Source organism: Pleurodeles waltl, chromosome 1_2 (assembly GCF_031143425.1).
Source record: "Pleurodeles waltl isolate 20211129_DDA chromosome 1_2, aPleWal1.hap1.20221129, whole genome shotgun sequence".
NCBI lineage: Eukaryota > Metazoa > Chordata > Amphibia > Caudata > Salamandridae > Pleurodeles > Pleurodeles waltl.
Genome location: NC_090437.1, coordinates 862,497,495 through 862,520,457, shown reverse-complemented (window position 1 = coordinate 862,520,457; position 22,963 = coordinate 862,497,495).

Genomic DNA, 22,963 nt, shown 5'->3' with positions numbered 1-22,963 from the left:
CACATCGGCATATTTAACGGGTCTTCCTGGGCTGGGAGTGTGGAGGGCCTGACACATACATGTCAAAGGACAGTAGCCTGCCCTCACACAAAGGACTGCCACAGCCCCTACTGGGACCCTGGCAGACAGGATGGAACTGAAAGGGGACCTTGTGCACTTCTAAGCCACTCTTTGAAGTCTCCCCCACTTCAAAGTCACATTTGGGTATTTAAGCTGGGTTTTGACCCACCAACTCAGACACTTTTGGACAAGATACCACTGGTGAAGAATCCCTGGACCAGAACCTGAAACCTGCCAAGAGAAGCTGCCTGGCTGCCCACAGGACTCACCTGACTGACTGCTGCCTTGCTGTCTTCTGGCTGTGCTGAGAAGTGCTCTCCAAGGGCTTGGATAGAGCTTGCCTCCTGTTCCCTGAAGTCTTGGGACCAAAAATACTTCATCTCTGCCTAGGAACTCCTTGTGTGGCAAAAATCGACTCACAGCCTGTAAGAAATGATGCACAGCCGACTTCCCGATGAGAAGATCGATGTAGCGATGGCATTGTGACCGGAATTTCGATGCATGGTCCACTGGATGGACGCAAAGCCGAACCAGAACGACGCAGCCTGACTTCCTGAGAGGAATCGACGCACCGCCTGCCGCGCCCTAGAAATTTCCACGCAACGCCCACAGGATCGATGCAACCCCTGTGACTTTGTCCTGCACACCCAAGATTTCTATGCATCGTCCCCAGGGCGTCCGAAAACCCCACAACTTCTACGTGCCAGAGATCAACACAAAGCCTGCCCTGCGTGAAAACTCACTGACGCATCATCTGTGTGCGCCAAAACAATTGACGCACACCTCCCTGTTTTCCATGCATCTCCTACTTTGCGGTCCCTTACGGAGAATCTAAACGCAAACCAGGTACTTTGTGCTTGCAAGAGACATTTGTTGCTTTTTTAAACACTAAATACACTTATTATCATTTTAACAGGGATATCTTAACATATACTTATTGACTCTTGATCCTTTTGACCGGCATCTTATGAGATAAATATTATATATGTATCTAAACACTATGTGGTGTATTTTTGTGGTGTTCTACTGTGTTATTGCATGATTTATTGCACAAATACTTTACACACTGCCTTCTAAGTTATGCCTAACTGCTCAGTGCCAAGCTAGCAGAGGGTGGGCACAGGATAATTTGGATTGTGTGTGACTTACCCTGACTAGAGTGAGGGTCCTTGCTTGGACAGGGGGTAACCTGACTGCCAACCAAAGACCCCATTTCTAACATTGGTGATCAGCGGTGAGGATAGGACTTGTATTTGTGCAGTGACATACAATAGCTAAGTATACACTACCTACCCACAGTTGACGATCAACTTGATTTTTTATCTTTTTCTGCAATTTTGTGTTCTGCCTGACATTTTTAACTTAATTATATAATTTGATTCTGAGAGAGCATATGTTCAGTATTTGTTTCACAGAGTTGCACCAGCACCTAGTAGACAGTAAGCTGACTGATCCTAGGAAGCTTGCTGAGGAGGCGGACATCTGGGCTAGCACCAGAGTGTCCAAAAAGGTATCAGGAGGACACCCACAAAGGTGGTCGGGTTTCCACCAGAAGAAAGAGGGGTGAGAAAAACGTAAAAACAAGGAGTTCTCAAAAGGCCCCCAAAATAGTTCCCAAGGGAATGGGGGTAACCAGTCCCAGTCTGATTCCAAAAGGAAAGGATTCACTGACCATAAGACAGGGAGGTTTGTACCCCAATGCATAGAGTGCACTAGGTTTGGTCACTCTAAGGGTGACTCGCAGTGTACCAAGAGGGCACAGCCCCCCACTGGAGGGCAGACAACTGGGTTGTCTAGCGTAGCATTCGGGGAGGAGGTAGTCCCAGTTAGTTTTGGGGAACAGCTAGAGGTAACGCAGAGATGGTGCCAAAAACCCACATGCCTGCAAATACTTCCAAGTATAGGCACTGGGTCACCATCAATGGCAACGGGTGGAGGCTCTGTGTGACACAGGAGCCAGCATGACCTCTGCCAAGGGTCAGCTTGTGTCAGCAAAGCAGGTCCTCACTGAAACATTCCACCAAGTCATAGTCGCCGACAATCGTGAGACCCACCTACCAGTAGCTCTGCTTCCCTTTGAGTGGGGGTGGGGGAGTCTATGGTACTCTAAAAGTAGCTGTAAGTCCTGCCATGCCTGTAGATTGTCTGTTAGGCAAAGACCTTGAGCACAGTGCCTGGAAGGAGGTAGAGCTAAGGTCTCACTTGGAAATGTTGGGAGTGCCTAAATGGGTCTGCATGACCACACGGTCCATGGCTTCCTGGTAGGGAAGTCAAGGGCATCTGGAGCCTGGAAGAATAGCCCAGACAGCTACCAAGGAGAGGGGTAATGGGTGTGGGAAACCAGACCCAGAAATTCCCATGGTGGTTGACGAGGTTCTCGAGGAGGAGGCCCCTGAGCTAACGAGGGAAGACATTGCCACCCTAGGTGACCTACCCGAAGTTGCTGACTGGCAAGTTGAGGGTGGACCCACCATGGAGGAATTCTGCAAGGTGCAGAAAGAGTGTCCCACTCCTGTGGGCTTGAGGCAACAGGTCTCATCTTAAGCAGCAGGTGAAGCCTCTGGTGATCACTTGATCTGTTGGGAGAATGATCTCCTTTACAGTGAGCCTAAGGTTCCTGAGGCTGGGGCAGCACGTGTGCTGGTGCTCCCCCAGTTTTACCGGGCCTTCCTACTGGGTCTGGCTCACGACATTCCCCTGGCAGGACATTTGGGGCAAGACAAGACCTTTTCCAGGCTTGTCACCCACTTCTATTGGCCCCGGATGATGTGTTCAGTAGGTCCTGTCCCGCCTGCTGGGCCAGTGGGAAAACAGGGAAAAGGCTAGGAGCCCCCCTGATCCCACTTCCTGTCATTGGCACCCCCTTTGAAAGGGTGGTCATCGACATTGTTGGTCCATTGGACCACAAAATTGCCCTAGGAAACAGGTTTATCCTGGTTTTGGTGGACTATGCCACCCACTACCCAGAAGCAATCCCTCTGAGGACGGTGACTGCACCAGTGGTGACCAGAACTCTGATGGGGATATTTACCCATGTGGGATTCCCAAAGGGGATTGTGTCTGACAGAGGCACTAACTTCATGCCTGCGTGTGCGGTAAGCTACAAGTTCAACACACCCTATCACCCCCAATCCAATGGTCTTGTGAAGAGATTCAACAAGACCTTGAAAGGCATGATCACAGGCCTCCCTGAGGCCCTGAGGCGTAAGTGGGACATCCTATTATCTTTGCTTACATCGAGGTGCCCCATTAGGGGGTGGGGTTCAGTCTTTTAAGCTTCTCTATGGGTACCCTGTCTGGGGGCCCTTAAGCATTGTCAAGGAGGGGTGGGAGAAAGCTCTCAAGGCACCCCTTCAGGATGTGGTCAGCTACATTTTAGCCCTCTGCAACCAAATGCTCCGCTCCTGGAAGACGGCCAAAAGTAATGTTGAGGCTAGTCAATAGGTAATGACACGCTGGTATGACCAGAAGACCACCCTGGTGGAATTTCAACCTGGGGACAAAGTGTGGGTAATGGAGCCAGTGGAACCTAGAGCTCTCCAGGATCGCTGGTCTGGCCCAGTTCAAGTCATGATTGTGATTTATTGCACAAATACTTTCCACATTGCCTTCTAAGTTACACCAGACTGCTCGGTGCCAAGCTACCAGAGGGTGGGCACAGGATAATTTGGATTGTGTGTGACTTACCCTGACTAGAGTGAGGGTCCTTTCCTGGACAGGGGGTAACCTGACTGCCAATCAAATACCCCACTCCTAACAGGAACCAAGGCTGTGCTGCTAGAATCCAACGCATCACCTTACAGCGAGGAAAGAAACAATGCATTGCCTTCACCTCACTGGAAGAACCGATGCATCACTTTACTTTTCAACGCATCGCCTCCTCTGCTTCTTTATTTCTGACGCATTCTAGGTACTGTGTGTTAAAAGGATACATCCACTGATTCCGAAGGTTTGAGAATCATCTAAATCTTTCAAAAGTGATATCTTTACTTGTGCATATTGATTTTTTGTCATTTTGGTCTTATTTTATTCAGATAAAACTGATGTGGAGTACTTTTTGTGGTATTTTCACTGTGTTACTGCATGAGTTATTGCACAAATACTTTACACATTGCCTTCTAAGTTAAGCCTGTCTGCTCTGTGGCAATCTACCGGATGGTAAGGACAGGATAATTTAGGTTGTGCTGTGACTTACCCTGACTAGGACTGTGGCCCCTTCTTGGACAGGGTGCATACCTCTGCCAATTAGAGACCCAATTTTCAACAAGAAGCATTTCCTTTTCTTTTTTTTATCAAGCAGTTTCCATTGCACTGAGTGATGGTCAAGAAATGTAGAGTTGACAAACATTTTGCAACCTGTTGCAATCTACACCCAACACTTTGAACACAACATTTATGTTTCTTATCTGCAGATACGTTTTTTGTCATTCCATAGATGACAGCCCAATTATAACGGGGGCAAGAAGGAAGGAACAACAAAAGGAAGGAACAACAAAAAGAAAGACAGTACAATAAAGAAAGGAAGGAAGAAAAAAAGAACAAAGAAGGAAGAGGGAAGGACAGAAAAAGGAAGAGGGGATGAAGGGAGACTGAAAGACAAAAAGAAAGATGAAAAAGAAAAAAGAAAAGGGCAAGAGGGACAAAAGAAAAGAAAAGAAACGCAAAGAAAAGAAAAGAAAGGAAAAGGAAAAAATACATAAAATGAGAAAGAAAGGTGAGAGAAAGAAACAAATTAAATACAAAAGGCAGGAATATAAATAGAAAGGAGAATCAGAATAGACTCTAGTATTTCGCAAACTAGCTACTAGGCAGAATAGGAGGTAGCACTGGAGAACAGCTCTTGCAACAAGTAATGGCATGGTCTTGAAAGTCTTTCTTGAATCCAGTGGTTCATATTAATTTTTTTTTTATTCATAAAGTATTAAGATGAGCCATGTATCCCTTTTAATTTCTAAATGGTAATAAATCATGAATCAATCCATTTCCTCAATGATGAAAGACAACTACCTCAAATGGGAAAGCAACTGTGAAACAATGCCTGAGGTTATAATTTGTTCTTTAAGAACTGGTTTCTCATTTAATACTATTAGAAATAATTTAGCAATTTATTAATTATAAGCCTCATTAGCATTTTAATGAGACTAGTGGCCATTGCTACGTATAATTAAATTGGTCCTAAGTGTATGATATTTTGGAGTGTGCTTAAATTTAATTGTGCTGCACTTCCTAGAACAAACCCAGAGAGATTAGTGTTATGCAAATTATTCTTGTTAATTTATAGAGAGACTGAAGCCTATAGAAACGGTTAACAAAAAATAAAAACACATCCCTGCTGAGATTTTAGAGCAAGGAAATAGAAAAAAAAACAATGTTATTGTTTTCAAATGAATCTATGGATTGTTTATTTGTGCTGTCACAAAACTTTTCTGTTCATTTTTTTATCATCAAGGGGCTAGAATTAATATGATTTAAATAAGAGGTGGACAGATGGAACAGAAAATAGTTTGCAGAAAGAATCGATTGTCTCTACGTTTACTAACCAAAGGACAACATGTTTTCTTTTCTAAATTGCCACATTCATATATCCTGATCAAGTAAATGGCAGGCATATCTCGCCAGGTCAGCTACAACGGTACAAAGAATGTACGGCATCACTCTCATTGTGCAATCCTTAGAAGTGATGGGTGGGCTCACCGATATTGGCAGACAAGACAGTCGGAATGGGCCTTATTTTCATTGATGCCTCCCAATTAAAATAAGGCACCTTCTCATAGGAAACAAATTACAAATGCCAATTTACTTAGAAAAATTCAGTACTGTAAGAGCAAACATCACAAGAAATAACATACTGCCTTATTTAGTGGAGACATTGGGGGTCATTCTGACCCCGGCCGGCGGCGGTAGCCACCGGCCTGGCTGGGACCGCCAGAAGACCGTACCGCGGTCAAAAGACTGCGGCGGTCATTCTGGGTTTCCCACTGGGCTGGCGGGCGACCGCCAAAAGGCCGCCAGCCAACCCAGTGGGAAACACCCTTCCACCATGAAGCCGGCTCCGAATGGAGCCGGCGGAGTGGAAGGTGTGCGACGGGTGCAGTAGCACCCGTAGCGAATTTCAGTGTCTGCTGAGCAGACACTGAAATTCAAAGTGGGGCCCTCCTACGGGGGCCCCTGCAGTGCCCATGCCATTGGCCCCACGACACCCCTCACTGCCAGGTCAAAACCGCCAGGAACAGGATGGCGGTGAGGGGGTCGGAATCCCCATGGCGGCGCAGCTTGGAGGATTCCCATGGGCCGCGGAAAGTCGGCGGTACACCGCCGACTTTCCGTTTCTGGCCGCGGCTGTACCGCGGCGGTCAGAATGCCCTGCGGAGCACAGCCAGCCTGTTGGCGGTGCTCCCGCCGACCCCGGCCCCGGCGGTCCTTGACCGCCGGGGTCGGAATGACCCCCATTGTTAGCTGATGGGAAATAACTAGGTTGAAAGGAAAAATGTCTTCTGAGGCCACGGTCCATCCTCACTATCAAAGATAACCATTATATAACCACATTCCGCCCAGGTAAGAATACTTGGCAAAGTAAAAAGAATTTTCACCCTGGTAAGCACTGAGCAGCATGTTTATGCCATGAGAATTCTGCTGTAGTCAAAAATCTATTTGTGAATCACCATGCTTCATTTGCTTTTGCTGCCCGTTATATGTACAGAGAAATGCCCTAAAATAAATCTAGTAGTTTTACAGGGTTACTATGCATTTTAGAGGAAAAGGTTACAGCCCTTCACTTACACTTGTTAATAGCACACACTCACATGACCGCACCAGGTGTTAGTAAAAAATAGGGCATTGACTTTTAAAGTAGTATTTCTTGCGTTTTTTTTTTTTTTTTTGCCCCCTTGGTTTCATTTATCAATATATATCTTAGGAAAGCTCAAGAATCTGCTTGTCCTGCTTCTTAATCAAGCCAACCTAAGAACAGGGTATTTGGTTGCAAACTCCCGATGTGTATAATGACTGCAATGAAAAGTAAAACTGTGTATAGAAAATTGTGGCTGCCATTTAGCAGAATCATCTGTAGCCAAATTTGTGACAAATGTCTGATATGTATAATATTTTAGACCCTTTTTAAACGGTTTCAGTCCCAGAACTCGAGGTTGCAGTATTTAGGATTGAATATAGAAGATCATTTAAAATGAATAATTTTATAGAGTCCATATGGGTTTTTCTAACAAACATTATTTTCTCAGTGAATTCTGTTGATTTTGGCCACTGACTTGAGTAACAGACCTGGGTGCACTGCTTTCAGGCATACACAAAAGGCAAAAGCAGAGGTTTGCCCCATTTCGAGAATCTCGGCACGAGTCCTTAAGCCATGCCCTACATATGCCCCTATTACTACAGAAGAACAGAGGGTAAGCCAGCAATCCCTCAGAGTTACTCTGGGTTCAAGTGAGATGGGTTCAGTCCTTGCCCTCAGCAGTGCAGAGATCAGAAGACGCAGGGCAGCTCAACAAAGCAAAGAAGCAGTTCCTCAGAAAAGTCAGTTCCGGCAGAGTGGCAAACCTTGCAGAACAGCAGTCTTTTCTCCAGCAGAGTTCTTTCCAAGTCCGATAGTTTGCTGATCTGCTGGGGTCAGAGACCCAGTACTTATATCCAAATGTGCCTTTGATGTGGGAGTGATTTCAAAGAAGTGCACAGAGATCCTTTCTTCATACCCCTAGCTCCAGACAGCCAATAGGTGGTAATAAGCCTTTTGTGTGGGGACAGGCACTTCTCTCCCTCAAGTGTATGTGTCAGTTCCCTTTCACACTTCCATCCCAGGACGGCCCATCAGAATGGAGGTGAATGCAGAAAAGTGCTCAGACACACCTAACCTTCCTGTGTTCGTGAGTGCCTAGGCGGAATGCACAAAATGTAGCTGTCACTATACCCCAGATGTCTATTTGAGACACGCTGCAAGACACACAGAGCAGTAAGAGCTAAAAAATGCTCACTTTCTAAAAGTGGTATTTCTAAAATCCTAATGCTAAATCTGAATTTACCATTAAAGAGGATTTATCATTAACATTCTAATGACATGAAATATGATGTAGCTACTCCTTTCGGACAGGAGTTACAGTTCAAAAGTATATCAAGGAATTCCCATTGCTGGCTAGAGGGAGTGCACAAAATGTAGCCATCACTATACCAAAGGCATGTATTGGAGACAGGCCGCAAGGCACACAGAGTAGTAAGAGCTAAAAAATGCTCACTTTCTAAAAGTGGTATTTCTAAAATCATAATGTGAAATCTGAATTTACCATTAAATAGGATTTTTCGTTAACATTCTAAAGACATGAAACATGATGTAGCTACTACTTTCGGACAGGAGTTACAGTTCAAAAGTATATTAAGGAATTCCCATTGCTGGCTAGAGGGAGTGCACAAAATGTAGCCGTCACTATACCCCAGACATGTATTGGAGACAGGCCGCAAGGCACATAGAGCAGTAAGAGCTGAGAAATGCCCACTTTCTAAAATTGACATTTCTAAAATTGTAATGCTAAATCTGAATTTACAATTAAAAATGATTTATCATTTACATTCCATTTAAATGAAACATGATGTAGCTACTTCTCTATGATCAGGACTTACAGTTCAAGAGTATATTAAGGAATTCCTACTGCTGGCTAATGACAGGAGTAGGCCTCACAGTATTGAAAAACAACTTTGGGAGTTTTTCACTACCAGCATGTTCTGCTGTTAAATTACATGTCACCCTGCCATGTGGGCTACCTGGGGCCTACCTCAGGGAAGACATATGTAATAAAAGAAGGTAAAGGCTTGGCAAGAGGTTTTAAATGCCAAGTCGAAGTGACAGTCAAATATGCCAATTGTGGATACACCAATGTTACCATGTTTATAGGAAAAACAAGTGCACTTTAGCACTGGTTAGCAGGTGGTAAAGTGTTCAGAGACCAAAGGCTAACAAAAAGGTACATTAAAAATGTGAGGCAAACAGACAAAATGATTTAGGGAAGACCACCCTAAGGCTGTCAGGTCTAACATGAGCACCCTACGGCTGTCAAGTCAAACAACCAAATAAAATTGTAAAGAAGTGCGGTCCAGACCCAAAGCCTTGCCCATAGATAATGACCCAATAGTTGTTTTTACTTCAAACAACATTATTATGCTCTTCCAGTCTGCCCTGCTGAGCCTAATTTCTTTTGAAGTGTAAATGCCCCCTATAAATTAGTCTACAGCCTCAGTGGCAGGAGAACAGGCCTCCCAGGAAAGATTTGGATAAAAGAGCTAGAATACCTCCCTGATGTCTGCTAGGTCAACCACATGTTCACCCTTTTCATTCCTAATCTGCTGAATAGTATTTGTGCTAGTTCTGTCCTTGACCGTAAAGGAAAGTAACCAGCCCATCCCCTCACTATCTTTGAAGCTTAACAGCTGCTAGTGTGACACATTTTGATCACTCAATCCCATATACACTTCCTAAGACACTTTTAGCAGAGTAGCTAGCAGCTTAGAGAGGAGTAGCTTTCTCTGCCCATCTTGTGAAATTATGCTATGCCCCAAGAGAAACTCTATGGAACTAAGAATCAAGCACATTTTAGTCTGCTCCATAGTAGCTGCCCTCCACTAATAAGCAGCAAACTTCAGTGTATGCACCTGGAAAGGACCTTAATTGGTTCCCAGACAAAAATAGAAGCTGCTGAACCGACAGCATTCAAATACTTCCTCAGGCTCAAATTCATTGAGCGTATATGTTCCTCTTCGAGAAGCAGTCTCCACTCAAACGTCCAGCCTAGCCATCCTAGATACTGGAAAAGCCCTCCTGCTTGAATGAATAAAGATAGACTATTGTGGTCAGATATTATTCTTGGATTAACTTGACTCTTCAATAGCAACACAAGATAATTGTTAGCTAAAACATGTCAGTCCATGAGAGGGACTTCTGGGGGACAGAGTAAAAAGTAAATCTGAATTCACTAACCCTACCATGTCACCAAACATCAACAAGTACAAAGGAAGCCATAACTTGGCTGGATTCAAGTTCTTCTGCTCATGATGCATAGAATCTATCTGAGGGGATAATGTAACAATAAAGTTCCCACAAATTGTCAGGAGTGTTGGCCATAAATAAAGTTCAGCCAACAGTTAAAAATCATCGGATCATCCTCATTCGGCTCATAGACTCCACATATAGCCAAAAACATGCTGTCTTACTGAACAGTCACAATGAGCCTTCGCCCACCAGGATTAACACAACCCATTTATCATCCCAGGCCAACCCCACCCTCTGGCCTGAAGTAAAACAGGAAGTATATGAGGCTCCATAGCTCAGGTTCTTTAACAAATATGTTTGTTCTGAAGGAATGTGTTTCTCCTGGAGACAATGTGTTGTCTGAGAGTATGCAATTTTTTCCTGACTATCTTATGATTATGAGGCACCTTGACACCATTATTATTCCACAAGCTAACATGCAGATGCTGGCCAAGTCCACTATCATTACTAACCATTATGACAGCATGTTTGAGCCCACACGCTTCCTCTAGAAACACTGCACCCCTGCAAACCATTACCCTCCAGAATCAGTTACTCCAAATTTTTCTCCAATTTTCCATTTTCTTACCCCAAACCTTTCACCCCTAAACCAAAAACAAACCCACCCAACAACACTAACGCTCAGTACTCTCCCATCCCTATCCCTCAACTCCCAGCCAAGAGATCCCCCCGAGATCTGAGCCATAAAAAAGAGCCATGGCCCACAAAGCCCAACCAACCAACTAGATAGTTCAAGTTCATGGATAGACACAGGACCCAAGCCCTTTCCAGGTGCATCTTACCCTTAGAAAAGAAAAAAGACTCCAACCAATTTCCAGACAGAAATTCTAGAATAAAATAAAACCACCCCATAGGGGGAAATATGTATTTTTGGTTAGCAGGCAGCACCCCTACATGCAACAATAGAGAAGACAATGCCTCTAGTAAAGTGAGTTGAAACTGATAGGAAAAAAATACTTTCTCAGGTTGTCATTTGGCTAGCAGTTCACAAACTTTCAGACCCTCATAACAAAAGTGTGTTTGCCCATCATATTTAATCCATAGTGTAGCTGGCTCCATGAGAGAATCTGTTGCCCCAATAGAGTAGGAATATGTTCTCAGAGCTGCCACCGCTTCACTACTGTTTGATGGCAGATGCCACACCGTCCAAAAAATTAAATCTCACAGGGCTGAACTGGGGATCTGGGGTGAGCTGCTCAGTAAATCTCCTGCTGTAATATAAAGTTGCAAACATACATAAGGATAGCACAGATATGTTGGGAGTACCCACACTTGCTGGGCAGCCAGAATGGGAAGTGATATGCCATTTGTATCATACTGTCCATGTCACAATTGATTATTGCAGGAAAGGATTCTTGAAAAAGGCGAACAGCATATCCTCTGGGATTGCCTCCTTCCAAACCCTCCAGGATGCCCCAGATTCTGACGTTGTTTCTACAAAACCTATTCTTCAGATCTTCAATCTTGGATTAGAGCCTGGAAAGCTGACATTTGTATTGGAGAATAGAAGATCGATTTTTACCAACTGCTGTTTGAAGGGCAGCCTGAGATGTGTCCACCTCTCTGAGGGGAGTTTGGTTAGAATCCATACTCCTTAACAGCTTTCTCAAAACTACCTTAGTCTTTAGATGGGCTGTTTTTAATTCGAGAGAGTCTTTCCTATATCCCTTCCTATGCTGCCAGAGAAGATTGTAAACAGCAGCCAATATAGGAGCATCCAGATCAGATGAGGTATCCTGCTGGGACTCATCGTTAGGTGCTGTAACAACAAGAGCAGATGGGTTAGCATTTATGGGGTTTGAAGGAGGACAGAGACGAGTGGAAGAGGATTAGTGGGTGTTACTTCAATCCCATCAGGGTCCCAAAGCAACTTATCCTTGGTTAATGAAAAAGTAGGGTCAAGAACCACCTGCTTAATGGCTGACATGACCAGATCCTCCAGCTGAGTTATTTTCTTGGGACCAGTACCAGCCTGTAGCCTGATGTTGAAACTAGACCTGACACTGGATGCATCAGCAGTTCTTGAGAACCCTAGGGTTGAAAGGGGCCTCCCAGAGGAATCAAGATGGTTTTCCTAGTCATCAATATCAGACAGTCTGCCAGAATCTATGATAAAAAAACTGCCTCCTGGGGTTCCTGCACAGTAGCAGCAGCTGGAAGAGCTGGCTCACCTATGATATCCACTTTTCCCTGTGTTAACGTCTTTTGGGCAAACTCCTGTGGGTTTCCAGGCTCACATCATCGAGTCTTCTCTAATCCAGGAAGATTTCCATCCTCCACACTCCGATGGACCCCAGAGATATCAGCGCAACTGGAGGAGTATTTATCAGCCCACTGAATAAGAGGTTCAGCCAGTGTTGAAATTTAAAGGGCTGATACCTGCTGATAACTCTTTCAGAGCTGGTACTGCTGTCAGAGAATCTATTGAACCATCCACAGTTCTGGATGTACTAACAAAAGGCACTCCTCATCACCATTATCCCTCATAGCATTACGTAGAGATGAAATATAACCATCCATGGTCCTCTGAGAATATGTGGTCATTTCTCAAGCACTTGCTCCCATTGAGGACAGTATTATGTTGGTGGGAAAATTCAGAGTTTTACTTCCCAGATCTCTGCCAGAAGTACCAGAACTTCCAGGACTGAGGGAGGCGGCTGGACGAACAGAAACTCTGGATTCCCCTCAGTTTTGGCAGTGGACTTTCCTAGCAGAAGCCACTTCCTTACAGTTCCTCATGTGGTGAGGGGGGCAACCGCAGTGGGCTGCCCACCCCACCTTGATACCCCCTTGACCAACATCGTTAGGCAAGTAGAACAGGTCACTACTAAAATAGTAGTTAAAGCAGGAATGTCCAGAATTAAATTATAACATAAAATTTCCCTTTAAACTGCTCAAGCTGGATCGATACTCCATGAGAATCTCTAACAGTGTAGCAGCCTGTCAGACACGTGGTAAAAACAGTGTAGCACGTGGTACGATTCAGCAACCACTTCCACACTGCTGTCAACATGGAGGTACTCTGGCAGCTAACTTGATATCTCCTGACAGAAGCATCGAGGAACCTCCGGCCAAGGGAGAGAGAGACACCACTCTAACAGCTGAGCAAAGGACCATGGGAGGAAGCAAGCTCTGCTCCACTAACCACTGCACTAAGTACCCCTGAGCCAATGCTCAAGCATAAGGAAACAAACAAGGAGGAGCCAGCAAGTCTGCAGACCCCTGAGGAGCCAGGTGAGGGGGAAGAGGATGCCTGGAGCTTAATAACACATCAAGTGCAACCTGGGAGGGCTCAGGGCCTAACCGTGACTAGCCCCGAGCTGACATCTTGCACTTTACCCTGGTTGCACAGCTTAACAGTCATCATAAATAGATTTCTGTGTTGTAAACCAAAGGGAAATGCACCCTACATTAGTGAATAAGGTTGTTATACTCTTATTGGGTAACCTTTCTGTTACTATTTTTGACAGATTCACAGGTATCTATCCAATTTATTCTGTCATCATCCACATCAAAGACTTATTTAGCTTGCTCTGAGTTCATTTTATATAGCACATTGACCAGTGTGCTTCTCTATATTCTGTAGTATTTTAGGAAACAGTGAGAGTTACAAATTAGATTTTCTTCTACTTAATCACTGGATTTTCTGTGACTACCAGTAGCAATGCTCAACAGTTTTTAATTTAGAAATATACTATAAAATGGTCAAACAATGTAAGAAAAATATCTATGAAATTAAAAAATATATTTTTATTCCATTTTGCAGCTGTGATGGCTATCTCACTGTTCAAAAGTTAAGCACTTTGACTGTTGTTTGCATGATCATCTTCAAAGAAGATTTATAAAAGATAATAGTCAAACCACAAGTTGGGAGTTCCTGCAAGACTGCTTTGTTGAACTTATAAATCAATTAATCACTGCATAGTGGTGTAGGCTATCCATTAGTTAAAAATGTATTCTGTCTTGGGCCTGGAAAGTGGACCCTAAGAGGTGGGCTATATGTTCATTTTCTAAAAGGTGACTTACTGGGTGTTGTGTTTTTTTTAACCTTAACTGCCGGATTGTGGTAACTTTGGGCATTGTTTGGTGAATCTTTATAAAAAACTTTCCAAAAAATCAAGTTTATCTATCTTGGCTCCTTCCTGGAATGTGCCTCGGTCATCTGTCGGGGGTTTGGGGTAAGCAAAAAGAGGGGTCCTGAAACATCATTTTTCCATGTTAATTTCCATTGGAAGTTTTGGGAAGATATAAAGGAAAAAACTTCCTGAACATAATTACACCAAATTTTGCAGAAAGGTAAAATTTTATTCGGAAAGTATGCTTCCTATTATTTGGTGTACCCCCATTCAGCGATTTTTAGAAATTCACATTTAAAGAAGTGGCTGGAATGGCCAAGAAGGGATTAAAAAGTTAGGTATATCTGGATAACTAGTCAGAGGGAGTCTGGCAGTACCAACAACTTAAAAAAATGAGGGCTCTCTCATCGGTTCAGGGAGCTTTCTTTTGTATCAGCCATTTTAGTAACATGCACCAGTAGCAAGGGACAAAGAGATCTCATTGGCTGGCTATAACTCTAGAAAACTGTTGTGCCCGCTATTAAAGAATTCAGGCCTATTTCCAACCCCCCAATGCACAATGATGAAACCATGCTCAGAAGGGGAGTTGGATGAAACCCCCCAAATTCACTGAAGAAACTAAAGGTCAGAGTGGCATCATAAATAGGTATGGCAATAGGATGTTGGTTTACATTAAAGAGTAACATTATAGTTGGATTTTAAAACAGCACAATAAGTAACTCTTAAAAATACAGAAATTCACTAGTCATAGTTTACAGAACTAAGTATAACTAGCGCTTCCGCCATGCACTATTTAAATGTAACTCACTGTGTCTTATTAAACCAAATAACTGATCTCAAGTCTTATACCAATGCAAAAGAAAAAGTGTTTCAATGAGAAATATGCGCAGTAATAAGGTCTAATAATGAAACACCAATCCACAAATAAAAACATAAAGTTAAAGAATACTGAAGAATTGAATATGGCAAAAAAATAGAGTGATGTATGAAAGTATAGAAATACATTTGAGAGGTGGTAGATACTATTGGTTCAGTTAAAATTCAATTTAAGTGCCAAAAGAGCATATGTATTTAGAATATTGGAAGAACAGTATGGTAGCTTTAGTGCACAAAAAGACATGAGGGGTTTTACTCTGGAAATGCTACATATCTGATACATACAACTGTGAACTTCTGAGAATATATGAGTATAAAAAAGGATTAATTAAAAATCATACTGAGTCAAGAATGAAATCAGCAGACATAGACTTGATGCATGAGAGAAGAAAGCAAAAACAATATAACATCTGTTTTACTGGAAGTTAGGATGGTACCAGGGAAGGGATGCCAAGGGCAGCCTGGGGCAGCAATGTTTTGTGTTGCTGAATTGTGAAGGATGTAAACAAAAACTTTGGGTTCTTCCATGTAAAATGGCATGAGATACCAATGAAACCGATACTGGAATGTGGCGTTTAGGAAAGGATCAACAATAGAGATTTTGTAATTGCAGAGGTGTATTTTTAGATTAAATGTTCGATCAACCTATGAGTTTTCAGACAACATAGGGCAGGTATGAGACTGAGATTGTATGGATGAAGTGTGAATCCTGTCTGACTTTAGCTGCACCTTATAAAAGGAATATGCTCATCCCCTAAGCTCATCCCGTAAGTGAATAAACTAGGGTGAATCTCCAGGAGTTTATGCTCCCCACCCATACATGTCACTACAAATAAGGTTGATATAAGGAAAATTAACTAAATGGTGACTGTTGGAAAAGGCCTCTCTGCAGGGTCACCCCCCAAACTTTTTGCCTTCCTCCTCTTCTTTTTCTCACCTCATTTTTGCTGGCTTAAGAACTCTGAACACTTTACTACTGCTAACCAGCGCTAAAGTGCATGTGCTCTCTCCCTAAAGACATGGTAACGTTAGCTCATACCCAATTTGCATATTTAATTTACTTGTCAGTCCCCAGTAAAGTTCACTGCATGTGCCCAGGGCCTGTAAATTAAATGTTAATAATGGGCCTGCAGCACTGATTGTGCATCCCACATAATTAGCCCCTTAACCATGTCTCAGGCCTACCATTGCAAGGCCTGTGTGTGCAGTTTAATTGCCACTTCAACTTGGCATTTAAAAGTAATTTCCAAGCCTTAAATTCCCCTTTTTCTACATGTGTCACCCCTAAGGTATGCCCTAGGTAACCCATTGGGCAGGGAGCTATGTAGGTGAAAGACAGGACATGTACATATGTGTTTTATATGTCCTGGTAGTGAAAAACTCCTAAATTCATTTTCCACTACTGCTCCTTTCATGTACTGGAATTAGGACGCCCTCAAATACTTTTTGAGTGGTAGATTCTGATATGAAAGGGGTAACTAGGTCATCTATAATATGGCCAGAATTGTAATAGAAAATCCTGCTTATTGTTGAGGTTGGATTTTTTATTAAAATTTCATAAATGGCACTTTTAGAAAGAGAGCATTTCTCTGCACTTAAAAAACATCTGTGCCTTACAGCCAGTCTCCAATCAACATCTGGACTGAGCTGGGCTGGTTGACAGCATCCTTGTACATTTCACCCAGATAACTACAAACACAGGACACTCAGTCACACCTGCACTCATCTGCATACTGAATGGGTTTTCCTGGGCTGGATGGGTGGAGGGCCTGACACTTACATATCAAAGGCTAGTGGCCTGCCCTTACACAATGGATTGCCAAACCCCTTACTGGGACCCTGGCAGACGGACCAGTACTGAAAGAGGACCTTGTGCCCTTCAAAACTACTCTTTGAAGACCCCCTCATTTCAAAGGTATTTTTGGCTATATAATCCGGGTCCCGACCCCACCAACTAAGATACTTCTGTACCTGAACCTGCAACATGTCCAGAGAAACTGCCTGGCTGCCTAAAGGACTCATCTGGACTGCTTTGCTGAGAAGGACTGCCGCCCTGCTGTTTCCCTGCTGCCCTCTGACTTTGCTCTCCAAGGGTTTGGATTGAGCTTGCCTCCTGTTTTCTGAAGTCTCAGGGTCAAAAAGACTTCACCTCTTCAGGAAACTCCTTGTGCACCAAAAATCGACACACAACCTGCTGGAAATGACGCGCAGCCTGCCTTGCGATGAGAACATCGCCACACAGCCAAACCGGAACGATGAGCCCAACTTCCCAAGTGAAGATCCGACACAGAGCCTGCCTTGCGACTGGAAATTTGACACACAGCCCTACCGATCGATGCACAACCGAACCGGAATGACACATTCTGACTTCCCAAGTATAGAATCGACGCACCACCTGCATTGCAACAGAAAATTTGACACATCGCCATACTGGATCGATGCAACGCCTGTCACTTTGTCCCACACACCCAGGATTTCCATGCATCATCCCAGGGCGTCAAAAAGATCCCTGCATTGCAGTGAGGAACCAAGACTGTGCACTGGAAATCGACGCAAAGCCCCTTGCAGTGTGGAAAGAAATGAGACATTGTCTGTGCCGCACCAGAAATTCCAATGCACGCCCTATTTTTCCACGCATCTCCTCCTCTGTGGTCTCTGTGTGTGTTATGTTTTACGCAAACTAGGGACTTTGTGCAAACAAGAGATAACTGTTGATTTCTAAAATTTAAGACTCTCTTTAATCTTGCAAAAAGTGATATCTCAACTTGTGCTTATTGAATCTTTATAGTTGTGACCTTAATTTAATCAGATACATATCTTATTTTTTTCTAAACCTGTGAAGAGTATTTTTGTGGTGTTTTCACTGTGTTACTGTATGATTTACTGCACAAATACTTTAAACATTGCCTTCTAAGTTAAGCCTGACTGCTCAGTGCCAAGGTACCAGAGGGTGGACACAGGATAATTTGGATTGTGTGTGACTTACCCTGACTAGGATTGTGGTCCCTATTTGGAAAAACGTGTATATCTCTGCCAACTAGATACCCCATTTCTAAAAGTGACAAAATTAGATTAATAAAAACATGTAAAACTACTTTAAACACACAAACACACCCACATACATATGGTTGTCATAGTAGCAGAGCATAAAAGGATAACCACTTCAAAAAGGCCATTTGAAAAGCATGTGGTCATATGAGTGCATACACAACTCTTGGATTGATTGTTTTTCTTTCCCATTCACTATTCTAGCAGCTGAATGGGATATGACAATGCAAGGGGATTTTTCAACAAATGCAGAATTTTGACAGGGCAACTTTCTGGTGAAACGCTATGTTGAATACTCCTTGCGTCACATAAAGATTCCCTTTGAAGACTGGTCTTTGTAGCCTAAGCCTCAGAGAGAAATGGGTGGCTTGAATGCAGAAATATTCCAAAGGACTTGGAGAGATTTGTATGACACAGTTCAATATTGTCATATACTGAATGAATTACCTAAAAAATGGAAATCCTTGTGCCAGGCTCTGTATTTCTGTCATTGTTGCTTCTGAGTGTTGGTCAGTGTGCCTAAGTTCACAAAAATCTGTTGTTCTGGGCATGGTGGTAGCTGCATGTTTAATGGTTTGTGTACATATGTAAATGCAGGTCTTGTGGTCTGAGTACATGGGAGTCTATAAGTCTGTGCATGAGCACCTGTATATATTTTGATGTGTGAGCAACCGTAATTGTTGCCCTATGTGCATGTGTTGCTTTCTGTGTACACAGGTGTCTGTATGCGTTGATCTTTCTGCACCTGTCCTGGTATGTCATTCCCTGGTCAGAGGTCACAGGGCAAGCAGCGGCTACTGGGCCCTGGGAGCTGGTGTTGCTTGTGTACGACACGTTGGTGTCCATCTGTTTCAAAGAGAGCCTTTCCCTTCTTGAATAATCACCCTAATGTGTTTGTTTGGGACTCACCTGCTGGTAATCTTGAACTCCAACTCTGGGACATTTCTAACCAGTGCCCAGTTATGTGCTATGACCCCTAAAACATGTTGTTACTGTCATAAAACCTGTTTGACACATTTACCTTTCCTATAGGGCCAGTGTGTATGTAGCTGAAATCCATCCCTGGCATGGAAAGTTAAATGCCACTTTTGGATTGCAGCACCTTATGTTCCACCCACTATAGTGGCAGAGAAAACAAGGCTTCAGGCCTACCCTGTCTAACCAAACAGCAGCAACTTGAACCCTGCTGCCCACACATGGCAAAAGTACCCTTTTCACAGGTAGGCAAACAAGATTTTAAATATTAAAAGGTCACCCCTAAGCACACCTTGCTGTCAACAAGGTAAGGTGCATAATACGTAAGAGTGGGACATGTGAGACATTAGAAATAGAATTTTACCCCAGTTAATAGGCCCACAATGACACAGTCATTGGTTGGGCTGTAGCTGGCACAAAGGACAATTCAAAGTATTGATTATACACTTTAATCTAACACTTGTTATTTGTACTAGCTTCACCATTTAAAGACTTACTTTGTACATTTGATAAAAACTTTAGTGGTAAAGTCAGATTTTTATTAAATATATGAGAAATGTAATTTTTTTAAAGTTACATTTTCCCTGTCTGAAGATAAGGTAGTTTAAGACTTTGGAACTACTTTTAATTCCAAAGTCGAATTTGCATATAACTTTAATTTAAAAGCAGCCAGCAAGGCAGGCCTGCCTTTAAAATGACACTGGGCACCTCAGCAGTGCACCTAGGTGTGCACCGCCTATGCTGTGGTCCCTAAACCTACATGCCCTACCATATACTAGGGACTTATAGGTAGGTTAACTTAGCCAATTATAATTAGCCTAATTTGCATATCGATTTTACATAGAGCACAGTCCCTGGGACTGGTTAGCAGTACCCAGGGCACCATCAGAGTCAGGAAAACACCAGCATAAAGTGGAAAATGGGGGCAAAAAGTTAGGGGGCCTCTGCAATGAGCCCTGTTTTCTCACACAAGCCCCCCCCAGCCCACACGCCCAGGAGACTCAGCCCAACCCTGGGAGAGTCTTCCTGGCTTGTTAGGCGAGGAAGTCAGTGAAGAAAACTGGCTGTCCCTTTGCAGGGCCTACTCTGCCTTACATCCTCCTGTCATGGTCACTCCCTCTGGGTAGTGAAGCCATCCCAACAGTGAAAGGACCCATCTCAAACTGAATCTTCCCTCTAGGGGGGTCTTCCTTTTCTCTCTCTGCCAACTTGGGTAGTGAGGTGCCCACCTCCCCTACTCCTAACTTTGCTAGGGCAACACCTAGCTTACCCAAAGAGGTCACCCAACACTTGAGCAACCCCACCATGACCAACAGAGTCAGGGGGCCTACTTTGCTATTGGCCCTGGGGTCTGCCTCCCAGGCCAAGTACAGTGCTGCCAGGAAGGCTAGCACCCAGCAGAGGCTACTGCCAGCTGTCAGTACCCAGAACCACACCCTAAGCTCTCCACTGACAGGTGGCTGAGCTGCTTTAGGGGCAACTTTGGGGTCCTGGCACCCCTCTTGCTGTCTAGAGTGGGGGGCTACCACCTCCTGTGGCAGACACCCTCCTTCCACTCTCCCTTCTGTCAGTGCAGGGGCAACACCCTGCATCTGGACAGCTGCCTGACTACTCAGGACTTCCTTGGGGTCAGGGGAGGCCTCACCAGTGCCAACTCTGGGCTCCCCCCCTACTGGGGCAGAAGGCCTTTGGCTCCCTGGAACTCTCTTTAAGAGTGGCCTACCCTTCCTTTTCTTCTTTCCTTTTCTTGGGGACCCCTGTCTCCTAACTGTAAGGACTGACTCCCCAGGACTTTGGTTTGGGGGGGCGCCCTGGGCGACCGCCCCATCTGGGACCAGACCCACCTCTGGGAGGTCATTGCCCAGGATACAATCTAGGGGGAGGTCAGCACTGACTACCACCCTAAACCAGTCAAGGATACCCTCCCTCTCTAGGGGCACTATGGCTACAGGTTTGGTGGTGACCTCCCCTGTGGCTATCCTGACTTTCCTTGTCTCTCCTGGGACATACATATCTGGGGTCACTAACCGGTCACTCACTATAGTGTGACTGGCACAGGTGTCTCTCAGGCCAGTGGTAGGGATCCCATTCACCTGAATGGGGTGGAAGTGCCTACTTCCACCCTCAGGGATCACCAGCTTACCATCTGGTCCTGTCTCCCAGCTCAATGCTAGGAGGACTTCATCATCTGAGGAGTCCTCCTCCATGGCTACACTGGACAGCCCAGTGCTAACCACCTTCTTTGGACAGGCTGCATCCCCTCTGAAGTGACCTGTCTGCTAACAGTCAAAGCAAGCCCTACTGTCCAAGAGCTTTTTTAACCCTGGGTCTCCCTGTCTCTGCTTGTCAGAGTGGGAGTGGGATTTACTCTCCTCCTTCTTAGGGTTCTGGGGTACAGAGGGAGTCTCTGTGGTGGGCTTACCACCTCCCTCCTTAGGCTTTTGGGGACCTGACCCCCCCTTCTTGGAGTCTCCCACCTGGGACTTGACAACCACCCTGGTTCTCAACCACTCATCAGCTGCCTCCCCTAGCTCTCTAGGGTTGGTCTGCTTAGAGTCCACTAGATGCTGGCGTAACCTTTCTTGGGTACAATTGGTCAAGATGTGCTCTCTCATGATCAGATTGTATAACCCCTCATAAGTATTTACTTTGTTACCAATAATCCAGCCCTCTAGTGCCTTTAGTGAGGTGTCTACAAAGTCAACCCATGACTGGGTACTGACATTCTGGGTGTCCCTAAACTTGAGCCTATACTGCTCTGGGGTCAGACCAAACTTTTTAGTCAAGCAACTCTTCATACTGGGGTATGAGTCTGCATCCTACCCCCTCATGGTTAGGAGCCTATCCCTCCCAGAGTTGGGAACTAACTCCCAAAGAAGTGAACCCCAGTACTGAGGCTTGACTCTCCTCATCTGGAGGGCCCTCTCAAAGGCCCCCAGCCACTTGTCTATATCATCCCCCTCTACATAGGCAGGAACCACCCCTTTGGGTAATCTGGGGGAAAAACCCCCACCCAGGGACACCTCAGCTTCTTTATCGCTGCCACCATCTCTTTTCTCCTTGTTTGCCCACTTTTTCTTTTCTAGGGCCAGCTTGTCTACTTCCAAAGCTATATATGCTAGCTGGGCCTCCAGCTCTCTTTCCCTGATGGATGGGTTCTCTCCTCCTGAAAGGACCCCCTTCCCACCACTAGCTTTGGGTCTGCCCCTAGTGACTGTATGTACTGAGGACCGTTCTTCCTCATCCTCAATTAGGCTCAGATGCCCTCCCTCCCCTGAGTGGTTAGAGCTAGCACCCTCCCCTGTTTCTTCCTCCTCTGGAGCTTCCCCTAAGTCTACCTCTTGGGCCTCAGCCCATGCTGTCAGGGATTTGATCAGGACTTGCTTCCTGAGGTCAGTGGTTGCAGGCAACCCTCTTTCAGTACACAACCCCCTAAGCTGGACTACTGTCAGTGTGGGTAGGCTAGCCAGATCAAGCTCCATGGTTCCCTGGTTTTGTGTCAACAAAAACTTTTTGCAAAAATTGGAAACAATAATTTAGAAAAATTCCCAAAATTCAATAATAGAAATTAATCCAAATTAAAAAAAAATCTTTAAAATTTTTTTTTTTTTTTTAAAAAACAATTTTTGCCCTAGGACAATTTAAAGGATTTTTAATTTGTTTTACTTAAAACTGTAACGTGATACTGAACACAAGTACAGGATCCCACCGCTGCCACCAAAAATGTTGGAAAATGGGTTATTGGTAAGGGCAGGTAGGTACCTACACCTAGCAACAAGCCACTAACCTCCACTTAGGTCCAGTTAGGTCTCAGTAAATTAACCCCAGCTCAACCCTTGGTAGCTTGGCAACGAGCGTCAAGGCTTAACTTAGGAGACAG